This window comes from Myotis daubentonii, chromosome 15, assembly GCF_963259705.1.
Source record: "Myotis daubentonii chromosome 15, mMyoDau2.1, whole genome shotgun sequence".
Taxonomy (NCBI): domain Eukaryota; kingdom Metazoa; phylum Chordata; class Mammalia; order Chiroptera; family Vespertilionidae; genus Myotis; species Myotis daubentonii.
This window is the reverse complement of record NC_081854.1, coordinates 53089156-53110853: the sequence shown is the minus strand read 5'-3', so window position 1 is coordinate 53110853 and position 21698 is coordinate 53089156. Positions and strand designations below refer to the sequence as shown.

The 21698-nt window shown below is 41.9% G+C and overlaps 1 protein-coding gene across 4 annotated transcripts in view; it reads left to right on the top strand.

The window, feature by feature from the left end:
- Positions 1–21698, top strand: part of NUP93 (nucleoporin 93) — an 86345-nt gene that overhangs the window by 29643 nt on the left and 35004 nt on the right. Inside the window, exon 1 of one of the 4 annotated variants that reach the window (XM_059667983.1) lies at positions 8145–8237. The exons of the other annotated variants lie outside the window; for them this stretch is intronic. The gene's annotated coding sequence lies outside the window, so the exon portion shown is untranslated. Of the gene's footprint in view, positions 1–8144; positions 8238–21698 lie in introns of those variants that run through there. 4 annotated transcript variants of the gene reach the window in all.

Genomic DNA, 21698 nt, shown 5'->3' with positions numbered 1-21698 from the left:
GTATAGACAGTTGAAGAATAGTGTTCTTATTTCATATAGGTCTGATGACATTTCCCCATTTTACAGATGAGAATACTGAGACATGAGGTGCCTCACTTGTTTAGGGTTACCTAGAACCGAGTTCTTTTGACTCCAACTTCTACTTTTCACTAGACTTGATTACCTCTTGCTTTTAGAAATCATATGTAGGTAATCTTATCGGGTGTTAAATAGAATTTAATTAAATTAGGCTCGACGAATATGTATGAAGCTACACAAGGACACAGATTAAATTCTAAATGTAAATTTGCCGAGAAGCGCCAGAGTCGGAGAAGGCTGATAACAATCTGCAATTGTGCAGACATTTCTAGAGCTTCTGAATAACATCCCTCAGCAACTTAAAGGTTAATCAATAAATGTATGTTGAGCACTTAACCCTGGGCATGATGCTTTGTTAAGCACTGTAAGTGGATGTAATAGATTCCTACCTTCATTAGATTTTCAGTGTTTTAGGTTACCTGATGGGTTCAGCTATCTGGCATGCCCAGGACCTGAGATGGCAAAGTAGCAGAACTGGGAGTGTTTGCTTTAGTCACCTTTAGTCACCTCAGTAGTTTGCTGGGGGACTTAGTGGTAAGAAGTATGTTAATCAAACTGAACCATTGGCTTAAAAATGATTTCTACCCTTGTCACTCTGGAAGGCTGACAGAGAGAAAAATGATGTGGGAAAGGCAGATTTAAAAATCAGCCTAATTAAAAACACACACACACACACACACACACATTTTAGAATTTCAGATCCTTGTCTTCCTATTCTAGAGATGAGAAGGGTGCAGTACAGAGATGAAGGCCTGCCTGGTGTTTCATTATAGGACAGTAGAAGCTCCCGGGGTAGACAAAGTCCCTGCCTCACTTTACTTGGCTGTCCGTCCTGATGCGAGGCACTGCCTCCACTCTCCTCTCCCCCCTGTTCACGTAGGATGAGCATCCTACAGGACATCACCATGTTTTCTGTTTCAAATTCACTTTGTTGTTATTTCTCATATAATTTTACTCTGGTTCTTTTTTTTTTTTTTTTTAAGGCTGCATCCTTGAATATAATTTTATTATATCTTGATTTCAAATTTTATGTATTGCTTTGAGTAATGCCATATTCAACTTTATAATAGGGATTAATGAGAAAATAGAACTCTACCTACAACTTTTCTTCATAGGAAAATTTCAGGAACCTATATTTTGTATGTCAGTGAATTTGAAATTCTGACCAGATAACAGAATCAGTTTTCCCCTTGTTTAAATCATTGAGGGTTGGATAATTTTAGTAATTTTCTTTTTTTCTATTGAGGAGTCCTTTTTTTTTTTAAAATCAGTTTTTGGCCTCATCAGTGTTTTCCAGCTAATAGCAGAAATAGTAAATATGTATAGCAAAAAAAGTACATGAAAATGAAGGTTTTAGTGTCTTTAATCTAAAATAATATTAATAATATGATGGAGCCTGCTTTAGTAAGCAAAGTCAAACTCAATATCTGCATTTATAAAAGAAATCTTGGGACCATATTGAGCTTTAGTACTCCTTTAAATAACAGCTTCCCTGCTCAGTTTAAAATAGAATTTGTCTAAAAGAATTCTATTTACAATCAACCTGGTAATAAATACATCTGCTGTGTAAAGTACATTGGTAACAAGAACTAGCAAGCTGGGAGCCGTTCTTTTGTGTCCACTCCCTCCCACCCCCCATGTAATAACTTGAAATCTGGGCTCTGGGGCACACCTGAGCAGCTTTTCTTGGTGTAGTGTCCCATAGTGCTTGCAAAGAGCCCTGTAAGCCTTATTTTCTTAATCTGTGCCACAGGGGAAATTAATTACCCCTGAAATTTTATGGCTGTGACTCTGATAAATCTTCATATACTTTATTATTTTATTTATTTTTTACTAAGATAGAACTTTTCCATATAGTCTACAAGTCCTTGCCAAAAACCATTTGTTCCCTGTATCTGAATACTAAGGCTTGATAGATGCTGTGTGTGTGTGTGTGTGTGTGTGTGTGTGTGTGTGTGAGAGAGAGAGAGAGAGAGAGAGAGAGAGAGAGAGAGAGTGTGTGTGTGTGTGTGTGTGTGTGTGTGTGTGTGTGTGTGCTGGAGCTCTTTCTTATCATTCTGAGTTTCTGAAACCTGGGACTGCAGTATGAATTGCCCTGGAGGAGTATTTGAGGATGCTTCCTCCTCCTCCTGTGTTAGCCTATTCCCATTAGTAACTGTATTTCCTGAGGAACTACTTCTTGAAAACATGTTCAAAGTGGAAATCTTACTTCTTTAAAAAAAAAAAAAATTTATTGATTTTTTTACAGAGAGAAAGGGAGAGGGATAGAGAGTCAGAAACATCAATCAGCTGCCTCCCGCACACCCCCCACCGGGAATGTGCTCGCAACCAAGGTACATGCCCTTGACCGGAATCGAACCTGGGACCCTTCAGTCCGCAGGCCGATGCTCTATCCACTGAGCCAAACCAGCTAGGGCGAAATCTTACTTCTGAAATTACTTTCACTCATGTGGGCTAAGCTTCCAGCCCACCTCTACACTCTGGTTTGTGAGTATACTCGGGGCAGTGATCCTCACTTAGAACAGTACTCAAGGTGAAATGCCCTGATAAAATGAGCAGATTGCTTTTTCATTGTTGGCTGATTTTCAGGACTGACCAGCTATGGCTTCCACGACACTGACTTTTGGCCAGGACCATTTCATTTTCCCTGAAACGCCTTGGCTCTGGACGCAACTGAGAAGGAAGCTGACTTTGAGAATTGAATACTGTTGGTAATGATGCTTAGTCACAAAGAAGAGTTTGGTGCCTCTGCACATTGGCTAAGAACCACATCAGCATTTCTCTTACTCCCTAAGGCAGCATTTATCTCAGGGAGCTGAAGAGATTTGAAAGAACAAACAACGAGCAAAAGTAACATTTATATGTAGTGCCCCTTTAAGTAGTTGCCTGCATCTGCCTTGGGTGGGGCCTAGTGAACACTAAAAATCAGTGAAGTGCTTTTGTTGAGTGCTTATAAGAACAGCACTATGGTAGGCACTGATCAAGATTAGAATAAACATAAACATAAACTGCCCTCTGAAAGCTTCTACCTGGAGAACCAAGCCTAACATTCCTATGATAGGATTAAGCTTAGACAGCGTAAAGTGACAGGCAGAATTGAATGGGGGATGACATGAGATTCTACTAAATGCCATGGGGGTTCAGTGGAGAGGGAGGGGGTGCTGATGAATGAATTTTGGGGTAGATGAGGATGGCCCCCTAGAGTAGACGGGATCTGAATAGGCCTTGAAAGATTAAATGGGTTTAGCTTGCATGAAGTGAAGGAGGATATGAGAGTAAGAACCTGACCAAAGGTAGGTTATATGCTAAGAAATAAAATCTGTCGGGGAGGGGGCCTCAAATGTGGAAGGAGGCACTGCCAAGCAGTGGAGTGTAGGCAGTACTTGCTGTTGAAAATTTTGGAGCAGGTAAATGTAAACAGGAAACACTTTTGGAAGTGGCAAGTGGCTTGGCCAGTGGAAGGAGACTTGCTGAGATGTCTTTCAGAGACTTGTAGCAATCCAGCTACGGTGATGACGGCCAGGACCAGGTTGGTGGCTGAGAAAAGAGGAAGCAGCGATGTATGAGAGTCGTTTGGGATAAAACACATCACCCTTGGGTTTAAGAAGGAGGCTCAGAAATAACTCAAGGAGGATTGGCACTGTTGGTCAAGGCTGGGAAATTAGGAAGATTAACTAGATTGAGGGTTGAGAGTTCATATAAGTTTTTGATGTTCTGGGAAGACATCACGGTGAAATATTGAGCGATAGGATAAGAAACACTGCTCAGAGAATAGCCCCAGACAGAATTTTCCAGAGCCACTGGTATAGAGGTGAGAACTTGTGGCAGGGAAAATAAATATATGGGAGAAGTCTGTAGCATTAGGCAAGGGAACCAGGTCTCAGCGAGGAGAGAGGAGCCAGGAGGAGGATGGTGATGGTGGGCTGGGAAGGCAGCCAGGATCCAGCTCTGCCTCAGAAGGCTAGAGACTCGGGGACGGTTAACTGCCCAACCTGCACGGCCTCTCGTTCTTAACTCTTGAAAGCACTTTCCCACCAGTGATATTACTTGATCTTCCCAGCAGCCCAGTGAACCTGGCAGAAGGCAGACAGAGCTCACTAGGGATCTATGCAAGTTTGATTTCTGGGTGCCGCCCTGCATGTTGTCAGTGCACTTAAGAGCTTTCCAGTTGTTCACTTGAACATAATTTCACTGGTGATTATTATAATTCTACTTCAACCACAGAATTTCAATGGCTTCCTTTTCTCTATTCTGTAATCTTGTTTATTAATGAAAACAGGTAAAAAAGGTAGGATACTAATGTCACACCTTCAAAAATGTCTCCTCGTCCTTGTTGTGTTTCACGTGTGGGCCTGTGGAAATTGGAGCCATCTTCCAATATTTTTCCTTCCTTCCTACTCAGAAAGTTTTCAAACCAATTAATTGTATGAGGGAGAAGGTCAGAAAGTCTTTGGAATCTGAATATCTTAAATTGGAGTAACTGTTCCTACTTTTTAGGAAAATTTTTGGGGGGTCCTATACATGTACTTTGCTGGGAAATTCTTTAATGGACTCATGGGGGAGAATCTATAGAGAGATGAAAATAGAAATAACACTTGAAACTTTTTTATGAAAGATTACAGAGGATTCGAAGGAACTATCTAAAGGCATGCTTTGTTGGAGTTTTATATGGAATACTGTTTGAAAATTCAGTATTTGGAATTTGGAGATCTTTCAAATACACAGAGGCCTAAATACACTTTGGCCATTGTAGCAGTAAGATCCATCTGTCTTTACTCTTGTGGGTGTCTAGATTTTTTTATATAGTGTGTTACGTGATGTTCAAGTTAGCTGCTGTTATATGCAGAATGGTGCAGTGTGCAGAGGATTTTGAAAAGTTGGTCCTCTTTGGTAGAAAGGATTAGATGTCATCTTTTCATTCCTTATATTAATAAACTAGAGGCCCAGTGCATGAAAATTGTGCACTTGGGGGGCGGTCCCCTCAGCTGGGCCTGCACCCTCTCGCAGTCTGGGATCGATCCCTCAGGGGATGTCCGACAGATGGCTTAGGCCTGGGGGGAGCGGGCCTAAGCCGGCAGTCGGACAGCCTTAGCACTACCACAGAGGCAGGAGAGGCTCCTGTCACCGCCGCTGTGCTCACCAGCCATGAGCCTGGCTTCTGGCTGAGCAGCGCTCCCCCTGTGGGAGCGCACTGACCACCAGGGGGCAGCTCCTGTGTTGAGCGTCTGTTCCCTGGTGGTCAGTGCACATCATAGTGACCGGTCTTTCCACCATTCGGTCTATTTGCACATTAGCCTTTTATTATATAGGATGCTGGGTCCAGGAGTTGTCTCTCTTTTCTTTTTTAGTTTTTGGTGCTTAGGGCTATATGAAGACAAAACAAAATTAAACAAGGGACTACTGAATAGGCATTTAGGAATGGACCACTTTATGTTCAGCTGAGGATACAACAAGCGGAGAGGTATAAGGTGGCTTCCTTCCAGTGTTTACAACCTTCACATACATATTCAGGCACCTGGGGTCTGAGGCAGGTTAGTTAACACCTCTCAGTATGCTCTGCTCCGAGGTTTTTTGCAGGCAGAATCTGCTTTCCTTGGGATACTCCTCGATTGGAGGGAGATGGAGTCTGAGCTGGTGTACAATTTATTCTAGCATAAATATCCTTTCAGTTTATATGTTGGGCGCACTGCTGAAGAAGAGTGTCTTAATAGTGAGTAACTCAGTGAGGTATTTTTTGTTTTGTTTTGTTTCTTAGTTATTAAAAGGGGTTTTCTCATTCACCTACAGTGAACTATACAGGGCTTCCTCAGAGAATAGGTTTTAACCATCGGTGAAATGGTTTGACTGTAACCACACTGGGGTCTTTGGGTTCTTTTTTTTCTTGCCCCTTCCATCCCCAGGCAGAAATTCTTATTGCTGCATATCCACTATGCTCCAATGCAGTATTTATTTGATCCCAAACAAAAGAGTTTGCTTCTTGGACTGGTTCAGAAAGAGGTCCCCCAGGATTGTCTTTTGTTCAGTAATTGGAGCAAAAGCCGAGCCTGGTTAATTTCAAAGCTACGCCCAACACACACAGTTTCTCCCTCCCTCCTTGTGCAGTTTCTCAGCTGCTAGTGGTACCTTGTATTGGGTCTGGAACAAAAAAAACTTGAATTGTTGAATGTTCGCTACAACTACTGTGACATCTGCTATGGCATCAATAGCACTGTTGGTGCTGTTAATTTTAAGTTAGGGGGAAAAACAAAACTAGAAAGCTCTTGAGCTTTACAGTGCTTGTTAACACATGCACCTCCAAATTATGCATTTGGTGCTATCACAATGAATAAAACAAAGGAAATCATGAGTTGATTTTTATGTTAGTAACATAAGTTCTTTCACTGTTACTCACTGTTCACGCACCAATGTGTTCCTGTGTTCATTCTCTTTCATATAGCTTTCTCGTTTTTATAAAATGTCTGAAACATCTCAATTCTGAGCACTTAATTGGCAAAAGTTCTGTTGAAAGATATATTGGTTAATTATATTAGTTGTTTTTCTTTGAAAGCAATGAAATCTGTAACTTGGCTCTGCTTTAAATACCAAATCGATGATTCTAGATGAGTAAGAACCTTAAGTAGCCAAATTCTAGATGCCAGGTAGCCAGGTTAATGTTTGTTTAAAATATTTTATGAAATTGAAAGCCTCATGTGTCCTTCGGGTTCTGCAGCGTCGGTGTTGGTTCTGCAACCAGCAGATTGCGCTCATAGGGTTTGTTTCTGAAGATGAAAGAGTCTTTCTCTTGATTTTTCCTTTGCAGCTGGTACCTTAATGACAGTCCACTACCTGCCTGCCTTACTTTAATCATCTGGCGCCTGTGTCTTAGTGCGGTTTCATCTTTGCTTCTTCACAAGCTTCCCTGTCATTGCATAATTTGCTGCATTGAATGTCTTTTAGCGACAATGAAAAACACATGTTAGTATTTTAATGTAGGCTTTAAGTTTCAGGCTATACATTAAAACATGGAGGGAAAAATCTCCTTCTGAGGAACACCTTTAAAAACCATTACAGTATAATGGGAATATTCATTACTTACACATCATATATTTTCCCCCTCAATGTTGTATAAAGAAGTGACAGTTGAGCTGAGCATATGTTAATAAAAGGTCTGCATTTCCCTTTGTCACTGACAGTTTCATTGGCTGTATATTCCTGAGATGCAAATAACCTCGTGTCTGTTCAAAGCTCTAATTGATCTGAATAGTTATTTAAACAGTATCAAAACCTTTTAACTACTGAGAGGCCAAACATTTAAGATGGTGAATTTGCTGTTCTGTGTGGAGGACGGTGCAGTTGACGAGGGCGCAGTCATCTGAGATGCTTGTGTATGTTGGAGCTACACATTCTGTAGGCTAAAATGGCAGAATCTGCCTGCTGCTGTATAAAATCTTTTAACTACCATTTATTTTAGCATCATGGCATGTGCAAATTCCTGCTGCTCAGTTACGGGACCAGCTTCACAACTGGGGTAACAGTCTGTGGCTACAGCACTGCATCACAATGCAGCAAATGCATTTTCCACATTCACCAGACGTGACAGCTGAAGCGATTTCTACCCATGCAAGATGTCGGAAGTCATCAAAAATTCACATCAGAGTAATTGCAGTAGCTTGGGTCGCCGGGGGTGGGGGTAGGGGGGGAGTATCATAGCATTTCTTGCCTACATGTTGTCTCTCCCCCTCTTAAATCTTAACTTGGTACAGTCCGTTAACAATAAAATACCCTTCTGTAACCTATAAACTGTTACTCCCATCAGTTTGTGCCTTCAAACTGATGGCTGACTTCTCTGAATTTGTGTAGAGCAGAAGGAATGATGATGCTGTGCCCTGGGGGCTGCAAGGCACCCTTTTCCAAGGGGCCCTGCACTCTCATTGTCTGATTGGACTCTTTAGTGCTTCAGTCATGTCAACATTTGCAGGGTGTTCTCTTTTCCTTTTTCTTCTTTCTCTCTCTCCTCTCTTCTCTCTTCCTACCCCCCCCCCCTCCACTTTTGGCTGTTCAGAGTGGGAAAAACTTGAGCACTGGTTCTAACAGAGCTCATCCCACATACAAGGCATGGAAGAGCTGCAGTGACCAACAGCAGCCACCGGTCTGGAACTCCTTAAATTTGAGAGCTGCAGGTAGGATTGCCTTTGCCTGTATTTTGTAAAGAAATGAAGATAAATGCACCTAGTAAATAGAGTAACAGCATGTTGTAGTACCTCCGAAAGACAGGGTCTTGGTCCGTTTAAAATGTTCAGAAAAATTCAGAGGCATTTAACTCGTTTGATAGAAAAAGTACTTGATTCTCCTGAGAATTGTTCAGATTTGTGCCTTGTCATTCTAATATTTTTGTTTAAAAAAAATCTGTTGGGTGGGGCAGAGCGGTATTTGCTTAAAGATTTAAATGGTTATGTAGGATTTTTGCAGACTTCATCTTTAAGTAGTACATAGTGCGGACTTTCTTTAGGATTCTTTTAAAAAGATGCATGTGAACTGCAATTCTTATTTGAGATAAAATATTAAAGTAGAATTTCTTTGCATTGCTAAAACCAGATCCTTCTTTGGGATTGTAGGTGACTGTGTGTGTGTGTGTGTGTGTGTGTGTGTGTGTGTGTGTGTGTGTAGGCTACCTTACCAAGGAATTCAGTCATTTATATTTTGTTACCAGGAAAAAGTACTCTTAGAATTAGAGATACCTGGAATTATCTCCCAGGAAATGCTTTAGCATAAGGCTTTACATGAAAAAGAAATAGTAACATCAAAGATGTGGATTCTTAAAGTTACTTTTTAAAATTCGTCCTCAGAAGAGTATGCTATGAGTCCTTTAAATATATTTCAGATTGTTTGGTGTAGAGAATGTGATTTGTATAAGTGAAATGAAAACTTCCTAAGTCATGCAAGCATTATCCAGAGGGTAATAAAATTGTAAATGTTGCCTATAACACTTTAAATGCCTTGAGTAATATCAGAGATAAAATGCTTTTAATTCAGCATTAAAAAGCAGCTTTCTTGTTGTATATGCATATTACAGTAATGTATAGCTTTTTATCGCAGGAATGTATTTGTATCATGGGACCAGTAAGGTCTGGACTTCTTTCCTCAATGGGGACTTGGAAATTGCTCACCTAGTTGAGAGATTTAGCTGCCTTCTGAGGTGTGGGACTTACTGTACTCTTAACAATAAGAAGACTTGAGGAGCTGTCAAGTGGGGAATGGAGGAGGGCTGCTCAGGGAAGGGAGAGGGACTGAGAATTTAGCTTGTCTGGGTGTTGGAGGTCTGGATTTACCCAAGACCAGGATTGCTTTAAAACTCTGACCCAGTGCAGCATTGCAAAGAATTGATTTCTGAGATGAGACAATGAGCTGTGGTTTGCATTTTGTAAAGATGGAGGAAACCTCTCACACTGACCCTGTATGGGAGATGACTCAATTATCCATGCCCGGTACAGTTGCAAATTATTTTCCTTTGTCTGAAGTGGGTGGATGCCAGCGCCTTCATCAGAGCTCCTTAATTTAATGTATGGAAAATGTCTCAGCCACCATTTTTAACAATTAGCTGTATCACGGTTGAGGTGAGCTGGGTTCTGAAGGCAGCTGCAGGGCCATTTCATTTACATTAGGTCTGTGCCACCAGAGCTTTGTTACTATAAAACTCAGCAATGAATTTGCAGACTGCAGACAAGAGTTCTCTAGGAGGGTGGAGAACGTTCCCTGGAAGAAAATGGAATCCTTTTGTCTACAGTAAGTATTTCTCATACTTATATAGCTGTGAGAGGTTGAAAAATTGCCTGTGGTCGAATGGGCAAAACAGACTTTAAAATGAATGCTGCAAATGCTAAAGGTGTAACAAAGGTTCTTGGATATGTTCTTTTATGTATGTGTTAGAAACCAAGTGTGATATATATACTTGAAATAAGGTTTTATTGAAGATTTTAACACATGCTTTTAATTAACTATGCATTGTTAATTTAAGGTAATGAGAGGTATGAATTTACCACTAGTCAAAGATGAAAATGACACTTGAGAGAAAAAAGAAATCTAAATATGGTATATTTAAAAGAGTTCAGGATTCTTTTCACTGTCTTTTACAGTCAGTTTATTTTTCCATTCCTAAAGAAAATTGCTGGATTTTAGGTGGTTTTTGTTGCTGTTGTTGTTTATTTTTAAGAACATATTTTCATGGTCTGTGTAACAGCCAGAAAAAATGTTTTAACAAGACAAGAAAAAATGTTTTAACAAGCTAAGATTTTGCCCTAAAAGATCAATAGATTGGGGCTTTCATTCACTAAGGAGGATAATTTTTAGTGCCTTCTGTTTAATTTCACTTCACAGCTACTTGTGGAAAACTCTTGTTTGTAATTGTAAGCTTAGAAATCTTGATTTTTAAAATTAATTGGATTTGACTGGGCTAATTCCTTTGTTTCTTCATGCTGTTACTTAGAGGAAACAAGTAGATTTTAACTTTGATTTGTGTGTTTATCTTTTTAAAGGCACTTAACCCTCAAGATTTATAGTAAGTGTATATTTACAGTAAACTGTACCATGAAGAATATGCTCAAAAGGCCTTAGTAGCTATTCCAGGAGTTGAATCTTCACAGAATGGTTATTGGAGAAACCTTTTAACTTGATATCAGATTTATAAAACCAGCTGTTCTTCCAGGTCTGGTTGCACTAGCTGCTGTTTACCGTATTCACTGAGTGCTGTTTTCTAATTAATAGATGCTCTTGAAACTAGAGGAGAGGAGGATTTTCACATCAGTCTTTTCATTGAAATCAGAAGGCTCTGTTGTCCTGTTTAGAATCCTACAAAGATTCCATAAAGCTTGCAGAAATCTTATTTGTGCTTGCAGCATAAAAACCTAGATCTCTGTATATTTTTTTAACCCCAAGAGGGACATTTAATATATTAATTGTTTAGATATATGGCATATAGATACATAAAATGCAAAAGGAGTCTTTCTCCTTTGATTTTACAAGGCTTGCACTTGAAATAAAAGTGTGAGGGCAGCAAATTAGAACTCCATTTTACTTGCAGCTTTGCGTGCATAAAATGTTTGGTTGGATGGCATGAGCGGTGTCAGCCTTCCTTTGAAATTTTCACACTAAAACTTGGTGGGAGTTTCTGGCCAGATTTTCTTTCTGTGGTTTAGGGAAGCTGTGTAGCAGGTGCTCAGGGAGACAGCAGAGGCCCGGGTGCTTCCCGTTGCCTTTGCCTCCTCCATGGTCTACTCAAGCTGGGCTGCTGGGAAGAGGCTCTCCTTTCTGGTACTTGTAGGGGTTTCCCAAATGCCTAACTCTAAGCTCGTCAGTTTTCTCATGAAATTTTAGCCTGGCTGGTAATAAAGAATCAGGGGATGGCTCTTTTTGCTACAAAAAAAAAAAAAATGTATTCATAGCAAATCTTTGAATGCTCTGGCAGCGAGTGGCATAATGTAGATAAGCAAGCCTGCCTGCCGGGCCCGCTAGGACTCACCATGGTGGCACTAAGATGGCAGTGAGAGGAAAGGAAATGGCGGCACCAGGAGCTCTGACAGAGGTGACCGCACGTGAGCTATCTTCCGTCAGCCTCGTTTGAAGTCACCCTAGTAACACTGTCTTGCCAATTTGCAGCAGCTACTTTTTATTCTGTTAGAAGTTAGAAATTTTGAGATGTTCCTGAAGTAAAGACTTAGCATTTATATGTAGATAGCTTCCGAAGAATGCTCTTAAGAAATTGTTGGCAAATATGAGTAAAGTGAAATTTTAAACAGGTATTTTATATCAGCACTTCTGCAGTTCCTTGCTTTGTGCTTCCTTCTTCTTTTTTTTTAAAATGTAGAAACGTACTCCTTCCAGTGTAAGATGGATATTCAGGAAACAGAAGACAGGAAGCTGCTCCTTTATGCAAGACGAAACTAGCATTCCTATGAGAACGTTATTCATGTTTGATTCTGATTTTCATTCTCATTCTTTGTGGGTTTGGTAATTTTATATATAAAATATGTGTCTGCTGCTTTCAAAACCAAAATTGATTGTGTTTCTTTTGTGGTTCAAGGTACGGATTATTTTGGAAATGACAGTGCTAATTTCTTACCTGTTCCCACCTGTCATGGAGTTGGAATGTCTGGAGTTAGCCTTAGAGTTTTTGTAGTACAATCAGCTCATCTTACAGTTGGGCGAAGCAAGGTTTACTGTAGTTAAACAACCTTTCTCAAGGTCACACATCTAAATCCAGGCCACCTGACTCTTGGTCTGTGCTGTGCCTCTGTCTGCATTTGACTCCATCTTTCTTTTTGTGGGTTTACTGGTGACCGATAGATCTATGGGTTGAGCTTGCCAAAATGACTCATTGAGCTGTGTATGGAGTCTTCCTGGGCCTGTGTGGTAGTAGATGATATGCATTTATCACTTATAAACAAACATTTAAAAATAAGATATACTGCCTAGCTGGTTTGGCTCAGTGGATAGAGTGTTGGCCTGCGGACTGAAGGGTCCTGGGTTTGATTCCGGTCAAGGGCATGTACCTCGGTTGCAGACTCCTGGCCCTGGTGGTGGTGGTGGTGGTGGTGGTGGGAGGGGGCGGGGGGGGGGGGCAGGAGGCAACTAATAGATGTGTGTCTCTCACATCAGAGTTTCTCTCTGTCTCTCCCTCTCCCTTCTACTCTCTCTAAAAATCAATGAAAAAAATATCCTAAGATGAGGATTAAAGAAAAAGATATACCTGCAGGTCAAGTTTTTCAGTCCATTGTGTTTGGCTCGACATGAAGGGCGAAAGTCTCCTGGGAGGGGCATGGGCGTCACATTCATCTGTTCTGAGCAGGGGTAGAGTGGGCATTCTGATGTGCCCTTTAACTCTGGGCGCGAGGGTGCCACAGTGCAGGGTTTAGCCTCTCCCTCCTATATGGATGGGCTGCGTGAAAGACCTTAGCTCCCTGTCAGTTTCAGGCAATTTGTATTTGAAAAATGGTCTTGCCCTCTCTCCTCCTGTTGCTTATGTTTGTCACTCCAGCTAAGCAGTGTTTTGAGTTGTCTTGTACCCGTGGTGACATTGGCGAGTGGTTCATCCTGCAGGATGACAGGGTAAAGTTAGCTCTGACAGGGTGAAGTCAGAATGTTTTCAAACTTAATGAAGGTTTTGGAGAGAGTGTGAAACCCCAAGTACTGTTAGCAGAGGAGTGCCGTGACACATTACATTTAAGACAGTGGGAAGTTATAAAAGAGAAGGACTCTTGTTTGTTTTTCTTGTTTGTTTTACTGGTCTCCAGACAAATACATTAAAATAAAAAAAAGAATTTCTGAGCTAGAAGAAACTGCAGGAAAACCAGAGTGCCCTTTGCTGTGACAGTCATGATGATCAGTGCTCCAATCCCATCAGCATAAGCTGTGCTGCATCGCGGGAGGAGCTGTGAGTTTCGACTGCAATGTACATGACTGACACCGTGTACCAGCAGGGAACTAATGTGGCACGCGGTGCCAAACGTCGTCTTGACTAGTAGCGCCCCTGGTGCTTGCTAAATAGAGCTCGAGGCTTAACCCTGAGCTCTGTAGAAACCAGCCTGGCAAAAACAGCTTAGCTCCCCCCTGATGGCCTGGGAGACACACCTTCTGCTCTCTGCCCTTCTTACAGTCCCAGATCGCGCTTTTGTTTCCTGACCTCAAAGGGAAAAGATACTAGATTTGACAAAACAGGGGCTCTATGGGTTTGTTTGTTAAAAAAAGAATACAGGGTTGTTTTAATGAGTTGTCCTAGAGTGGGTTTGGGGGGCAGTGGGAGGGGATGTTGGCCACAATAAAGGCACTTCCATTTCTTTTATACTGCAATGCAGTTAGTACCAGAGTTCTTTGAATGTGGACTACTCCATCTTCAAGATGGAAATCAGTTCCTCAAAGACATATTAAAGCATTTTTTATTGTCCCTTAATGTATCCTCCTTAACTTTCCATCACGTTAGAGTGGCCATGGCATTAATGTTTTATAGATTTGTGCACACCTTTGGGTGAGGAAAGGGTTCTGCTGCTGCTCTTGGAACCCAAGCATACTCCGGCACGCTGCAGTGTTCCACTGGCAAGCTAGATTGGAAAGTTCTCTTTTCAGAATCTTCCCTGATCTGTGTCCCCCCAAAATTAGCCCTAGCAAGTATGTTGGCTTGGGGTGGGAGGTGGCAGGGAGAAGCTAAAATGCTTGGAGTTGCTGTCCTTGCTTTCTCCCATGGGGCCACCTCTGCAGTCTGGGAGCAGTTGGCTGGCTGCGGTCCCTCTCCCTTTCTTGGCTCCTACTGTTCCTGCGCCCCGAGCCCCCCAACCCCACCCCAGTTCCAGGGGTGGAGTGGTGGAGAGAGAGGATGGCCGGCACAAGCCCAGCCCCTGCAGCTTGGTACTCTGCTGCATCATGGCCCCTCTCGCTAGGGTGCAGGCTCCGGCTAATTTCTTCTGAAGTGGTGAGGTATTAGCATTGATAAATCACAGCCTCTCCCCAGACCTGGTGACCAGCAGGGAGAGCTGCTTACTGGCCCTGGAAGATTATTTCAGGGCTCCTTGGATTTGGGAGGATGGGGAGTCCTGCTGAAAACCATTTCCCCCCACTGGTGCCCAAATGTCTATCATTTATTATTTTACTCATTTATATTATTCCCTTACTACTTGGAGTTCTCCACATGGAGTCTCCTACCCAGTGACTGAGCTGGATAGATTACCTCTCTTTCCCAGACAGCCAGAGATAGGTAGCAGATAACGATATGGTATTGCAGCAATAGCACAAGAGACTTAAATGGCCCTCCCAGGGATGCAGCCCTAGCCTGATGCCTTGTTGTAGAAATAAGAGGCACCTAGTACTAGTAGTTATGTGCCCACATTTTGTTGACAAAGGAGGTGTGCTACCTCCTCCCCTGCACCCCTTCCTACTGTATCACAGGAATGGTATATCTGCATTCTCAGTGATGACTTTCCCTTCTGGGTCATTTCTTTACCCAATGCTAAAAATCTTGGAAAGTTGGTGTTTTTTTTTTTTTTCTATAATTTATTTCTTTCCTTCCTTCCCTCTTTTCCTTCCTTCCTTCCTTCCTTCCTTCCTTCCTTCCTTCCTTCCTTCCTTCCTTCCTTCCTTCCTTCCTTCCATTTTTGTTGGGATGGGGAGGATAATAGGGAGGGGTCACAGAAGGCAGTTAGATGGACTCACATGAATGGCTTTCTCAAAGGCAGGTGTCTTTTTCTAGAAGGCTCAGGTGAGTGGAATTGTGTCATGGCTGTATTGGCATGCCCATGAAGGGACCAGGCGTGCCAGTCAGTATACTTAGGTCAGAATGCTGCCCATAAGGCCATAGGCAGGTCCTGGAGGAGGCATTTCTCTGAGCCATGTATTCTTGGGTGTAGAATTTTCTTGCACACGTTGAGTTTTCAGTTTGAGAATTTGTAGACCATCCTGTAAACGAATTTGAGTTATGGAGAGCAAATGATTCATTTTGCCTTGATGGACCCAAATCCATCACATAGGTTTGTGACCCTTTGTTTAGCCCAGGAGCAGAAACCATGTTCAAAACAGGACCCTGCAGCTTGGCAGTGACAGATGGCCTGGTGCCCATGCAGCCCCGTGTTATAGAGCCAAGGTCTGCCACCTGTGGCTCCAGAGCTGCCTGCGGGCCGATGGGTATGCAGAGCTGGCAAATGGTGGGACTCCACAGCCTCTCTTGCAGGGTCTGCTGCCACCTGCTGCATGAGAGCAGCGAGGCTTTTGCATAAGTGCACAGTGAGAAATCATACGGCAGCAATACAAATGGATACAACTGGCGATGTCCCCTCTGCCAGTTCAGCATTGCTTTCTGCAGGGGTCGTTTTGAAGATAGATACTGTAACTCAATCTGTAAACAAATTATTTAAATATTTATTTATTTATTGCAGAAAACAAGCAGTGGGACTTACTCTAAATATCTAAGTGGGAGAATAAAGCCTTGATTTGCTATTCAGTCTCTATTCCTTGCAAAAAGGAGATTCAGTCTCTTGTGTGCCTTTTTTTTTTTTTAAAAAAAAGAATACATTTTTATTGATTTCAGAGAGAAAGGGAGAGGGAGAGAGATAGAAACATCAATGATGAGAGATTCATTGATCAGCTGCCTCCTGCACGCCCCCCACTGGGGATTGAGCCCGCAACCCAGGCATGTGCCCTTGAGCGGAATCGAACCTGGGACTCTTCAGTCTGCAAGCCGACACTCTATCCACTGAGCCAAACCGGCTAGGGCTCCCATGGGCCTTTTAAGCTGACATCTTATGTATTCTTATTGTATTACATTAAATATTGGTTTAAGATAATTACCAAACATGCTATAAACAATGTAAAAGTTTCCCAAATCCTGAAAATGCCCTGGTTTTAAAATTTCTCTCTTCATCTTGTGGGTTTTATCAACAATGAACATCTCTTCCGCCTGAGAAATTCCTTGAGGTGCTCTCTGCAGGCACCACAAAGGGAGCTAATGAAAGAGTGTCCACACCATCTGATAAGCCCAGGGCTCCCACGGCCACACGGTTTCTGTGTGCTCATCTGAAAACAGTATCTCGCTTTGTCCTTCCTCACTTTCTCCTTAAGTAACAGTTTACCTTCCTAAAAATTTCACCCATTCGTTCAGAAATTGGGAAGAACGTTTGGGAGCGGTTAAGGGAGGAGGCATTTTCCTGAGAAGGAGCTGAAGCAAAAGAATGGATAGAACTCACTCTGTCTTTAGGGAAATTGGACGTGTCTCCATTCACCGCCTAAAGATCTAATGAATACTTACAGTGCGTATTGGAATTCTTGTTTCATCTTGGAGCAGACCCTCTTCATTATTCTGTGTTTGTTTTTTTCTCTGCTTATTTTTCACTCCATCTCATTGCTGTCCTCGCGCTATGGCTTGTATCTCGGCAGGGTTATTGTGAACCACAATGACCATTTTCTACTGTTACTGCTTTCAATTGTTAATATTATTTGATTTGGGATGTTGGTTACAGGTTTCCTATTTTGTATATAGTGTATGTGTTAAGTGAGAGAGGATACAAGACTTTTATTGCACCCACCATGTGTTTTTATCTTATGTCAGATGCCTTCTGGCACAAAGGCTGGCCTGCTGTGGGCGCCTCACTTTCAGTTTTGACAGCGTGGATTGCCATTTGGTCTCTTGAAGAGGAAGAGACATCGAATGGCCTTTTGTTTTTTTGAGAGCCATGTAAACTGTGGCTTTTGCTCTGTGGGGCCACTTTAGACTCATTATTTCATCTTTTTCCATTTTATTTTTTAATACTGATCAGGAAATGTGTGTTCTTCCATTCACACCGTTTATGTAACTAGCAAATCACTTACCTGTAGTAGGTGGGAAACAGACCTGTGGAAGGATCAGTGTCGGCTTTGATTGCCGTGCTACTTTCCTCACTGAAGTGCATACTGACATTTTTCTCACAGAGACCCTTATTTCTTACATTTTATTTACATTTTATTTATTTATTTATTTATTTTTTTTTATTGCTTAAAGTATTACAAAGGGTATTACATATGTATCCATTTTATCCCCCCGCCCTAGACAGTCCCCTAGCCTCCCCTATCACCCAGTGTCTTATGTCCATTGGTTATGCTTATATGCATGCATACAAGTCCTTTAGTTGATCTCTTACCCCACTACCCCCTGCCCCCCAACCCTCCCCGGCCTTCCCGCTGCAGTTTGACAATCTGTTTGAGGCAGCTCTGCCTCTGTATCTATTATTGTTCAAAAGTTTATAATGGTCTCTATTGTCCATGAATGAGTGAGATCATGTGGTATTTTTCCTTTATTGACTGGCTTATTTCACTTAGCATAATGCTCTCCAGTTCCATCCATGAAGTTGCAAATGGTAAGAGTTCCTTCCTTTTTACAGCAGCATAGTATTCCATCGTGTAGATGTACCACAGTTTTCTAATCCATTCATCTACTGATGGGCACTTAGGCTGTTTCCAGATCTTAGCTATGGTGAATTGTGCTGCTATGAACATAGGGGTGCATATATCCTTTCTGATTGGTGTTTCTGGTTTCTTGGAGACCCTTATTTCTTACAGTGTTCACTTTTGGAAAGCAAATAGGCTAAGAGAATGTGGCCATCTGACAAAAACAAATGTCCTTTGCTCATCTCTTTCTCTGCAGTGGGCATTAGCTGCCACTTGTCCTCCGGAACCCAGAGTCTGCAAGGTGATTAAAAATTGTGCGTTTTCATGCCCATATTTCTCAACCTGCCGGGGTCCAACCCCAGCGAGTCCAGGGGTTCCCAAAGGCGTAGACCGAGTAGGTGAAGAAGGAATGACACGGAGACAGTGTTCAGTTGATCAGCAGCCTAGCCAGGATCTCTAGCCAGGATCTCCAGCCAAGTTCTGGTCTCGATCTCCAGAGAGGTTCTGCTTAGGATCTCCAGCGAGGTTCTGTAGCCATGTTCCCTCGCTAGGCTCTCCAGCCAGGCTCCGTCCAGGCTCTCCAGTCAGGTTCAGTGTCCAGGTTCCAGTCAGGTTCTCCTGCCAATCTCTGTAGTCAGGTTCAGTCCAGGATCCCTTGCCATGTTCTCCCGCTAGGCTCTGTCTCTAGGCTCCGAGGCCAGTCCCTCTCCAGGATCCTCCGGCATGCTCTCTCCAGCGAAGTTCTTCTGTCTCTAGGCTCCGTGTAGGTTCTGTTTTCTTGATTCTGTTCTAAGTTCTGCGTGTTTCTGTCTTGTTACAACTGTATTTATACCAGTTGATTCAATCCTATCAATCTCTATTACAAAGGTTAGGGCGTTTCTTATCTCCATTCCAGGGAGAAAAGATTATGTAGTTTAAGCATGATTGTTCGTAGTTAAAGGGATTAATTACCCGCCTGGCACTTAGTTGAGGGGTTTTATTCCCTCCCTAACTTCAGGGGAAAATCCCTACCTGGGGATTCAACCTTTCTCGGAGAGGTGACTTTGGTTAAAACACAGCGCCAAGAAGGTGAGCAAACATATTAAGAACCGTATGCCATATATGCCAGGTCCCTTGAAACAGCAAGGATGGACCGGCTCCCGGCATCAACCCGAGATATTTTAAAGCCAGTTTGGCTGCCAGGTCCCTGAGTTGTGACCACACATTTGATAGGCGAGTTGACTTACCTTGTGGTTACATTCTGGGTTGTTCTCAGCCAGTATACATTGCAAGGCAGCCCACTTCCTCTGTTAAAGATGGAACATGTAACTGAGGATATTGCTTGGACAGATGTACGGTGTTTATTGTTCCATGGCAATAAATATTAATATTTTGGAATGCTACAGAGTTGGCATTTAGAGCAGTAATTTCCAGCTTTTTTGCCTGTGACCCAGAGTAAGAAATACATTTTACGCAATGATCCACTTCATATACATACTAGTACACATAAGTATATGTAATTGAAAGAAGTTCCATAACACAGTATTTACCCCTACCAAATATCTCTGTACTATTCTATTTCATTTAAAAAGTTGCTGGTTGATTTTGTGACCCAATTATGGGTCCTGACCCACATTTTGAACAACACCGTTGTAAAGAAATGCCAAAAACTTTACTATGTGAAGTAGGAGGAAGAAAGGAATAAATAAATAAGTAATGCAAGCATTACATCTGTTTATCTGCTGTGAAAAGTTGTTAGAAAATTTGTATTTTAAGTCTGAGTTTTGCTACTTACAAACCAGGTGATCTTAAATATCATTTGGGAGTTGGTAGAAGCTCTAGAAACCATCAACAGTTTTTTAAATGTTTAACCTATTTTTTAAATTAAGGAATGTTTTTTAATTTTTCAATCGCAGTTGATATACAGTATTATATTAGTTTCAGATTAGACAGTTATATAATTTACAAAGTGATCACCCCGATAATATAGTACGAACCTATATTAAGAACACACTTTGAAGTATGGTCCAGTTAAGTAGTATTGAGAGACAATCTAGAATTAGGTTAAAGGTGAGGACTATAACCAAAGGTGTGTAACAAAGATGTAGAATGCAGTAATCACCATACCCATGTGGGTTAGCTCCTATTAGTACTGGTTTAAGGGTTAGTATTCTCTGAGCCTTCAACTTCATCATCTATAAAGGGTAACTAATAACAGATGAAGAAAACCAATTTAAGGCTATTTTGCTCCCCTCCTGAACTCTCCTTTTAGAGATAAAAAGGTTTTTCTTTGAAGTTTACTATTCCCTAAGTATCTCAGAAACATTTGGTCCCTTGAGAGTTAAAACTCTTGAGAGTTAAAATTCTGCCTCTGCCTCTTCCTGGTGGGGAACCCTTGGTCACACATTAAATGCCAAAATCTGTTTCTTACCTATAAAATGGAGTGGAGGGGAAGGGGGAAGAGTAGGGGTGATCATGTCTACTCTTTCATTTGTTAAAAGATTAGCAATAATGTCTTTGAATTGCTTAGAGCAGTGTCTGACCCTTAACTGCTTCCTGAAGGGGAGCTATAATATGTTAGAGAAAGCTTGAAACCAAAACCCATCCAAGGAGCCAGTTAGAAGAGGTTCTGTTTCCAGGACTCTGGCTGTGAGGAGCAGTATACAGATGGGGACGTCAGGAGTAGTTATCTCACCTTGCAGGCCTGCAGATGTTCACGGAATGTTCCTTATTGAGCAGGGCTACAGTAGAAGGGTCGGGTGGGGGCCTATGAGCAATTAAAACGTGCTTGTTGGCAAGAAGAGGGGATGCTAGTGATGAGGGACTCTGAGGGTCACAGGTAGATCACTGGCATCTCTGCATGGAAGGTTGAACCTTCTCTATGACCAGGGGTCTTCACTGTGGCCGGGATCCCCACCCAGTGAGAGCAGGCACCTCCCTTCCTACCCAGCTCACCTCTCCAGAAAACCCATTTATGATAAGTTCTAAAAGTATCTATCTGGGATGAGAGGTGTCTCACAGGACAGTTGGAAGGAAAGGAACACAGGTGGAAAAGGGAAGTTGAGGAAGAGATCTGTGGGAAGCATGGGCTGAGGCAGGTATTTTTCTGCCCAACTTTTTAATTCTTTGTTATTTTTCTTGTCCTTGAAAAGAAACAGACTGCCACTAGATGGTGCACAGATCCAGCAGGATTCTGACGATAAATTTTAAGGTTTTTTTCAAAAAATAGTCACCAAAAATGTGTTGTCTTTAAAAATAAAATGTGTCTTGTAGCCTATTTTAGTGTTTCATTTTAGAAAGCAATAAAGGATAAAAAATTCGAATTCTCTATCTTTTGTGAACTCAGTTTATGCTGTAGAGAAAGCCTAATTGTGGAGGCACATAATGGTAATATTTTAAGGAAGAAAATAATCTGCCCAGCACAATATCTTTTCTTCTTCTTTTTCTTTCTTAACTACTACTTGGAATTTCATTTCTTAAAAAACCTTTAGAATTGTCTTACAGCATGTTGCTTTAGAACAAATGTGTCTGATGGTTGTTTTTCACTTGTGTTTTAATGGTGTGTATGTGTATGTGGGTTATATGTAGACATGGTGCAGTCAAAAGAATGGGAGAGGCTGGTCGTTGAGAAGAGCAGAGGACGCCCAGTGAGGGGGGGCAGTTGGCATAGCCCCTCCCACCCCAACCAAAAAGAATAAAATAAGACCAGGCCCAATCAGGTAGTGGTTATCACCCTCCTGGCACCCTCCCCCAATGTGACAATT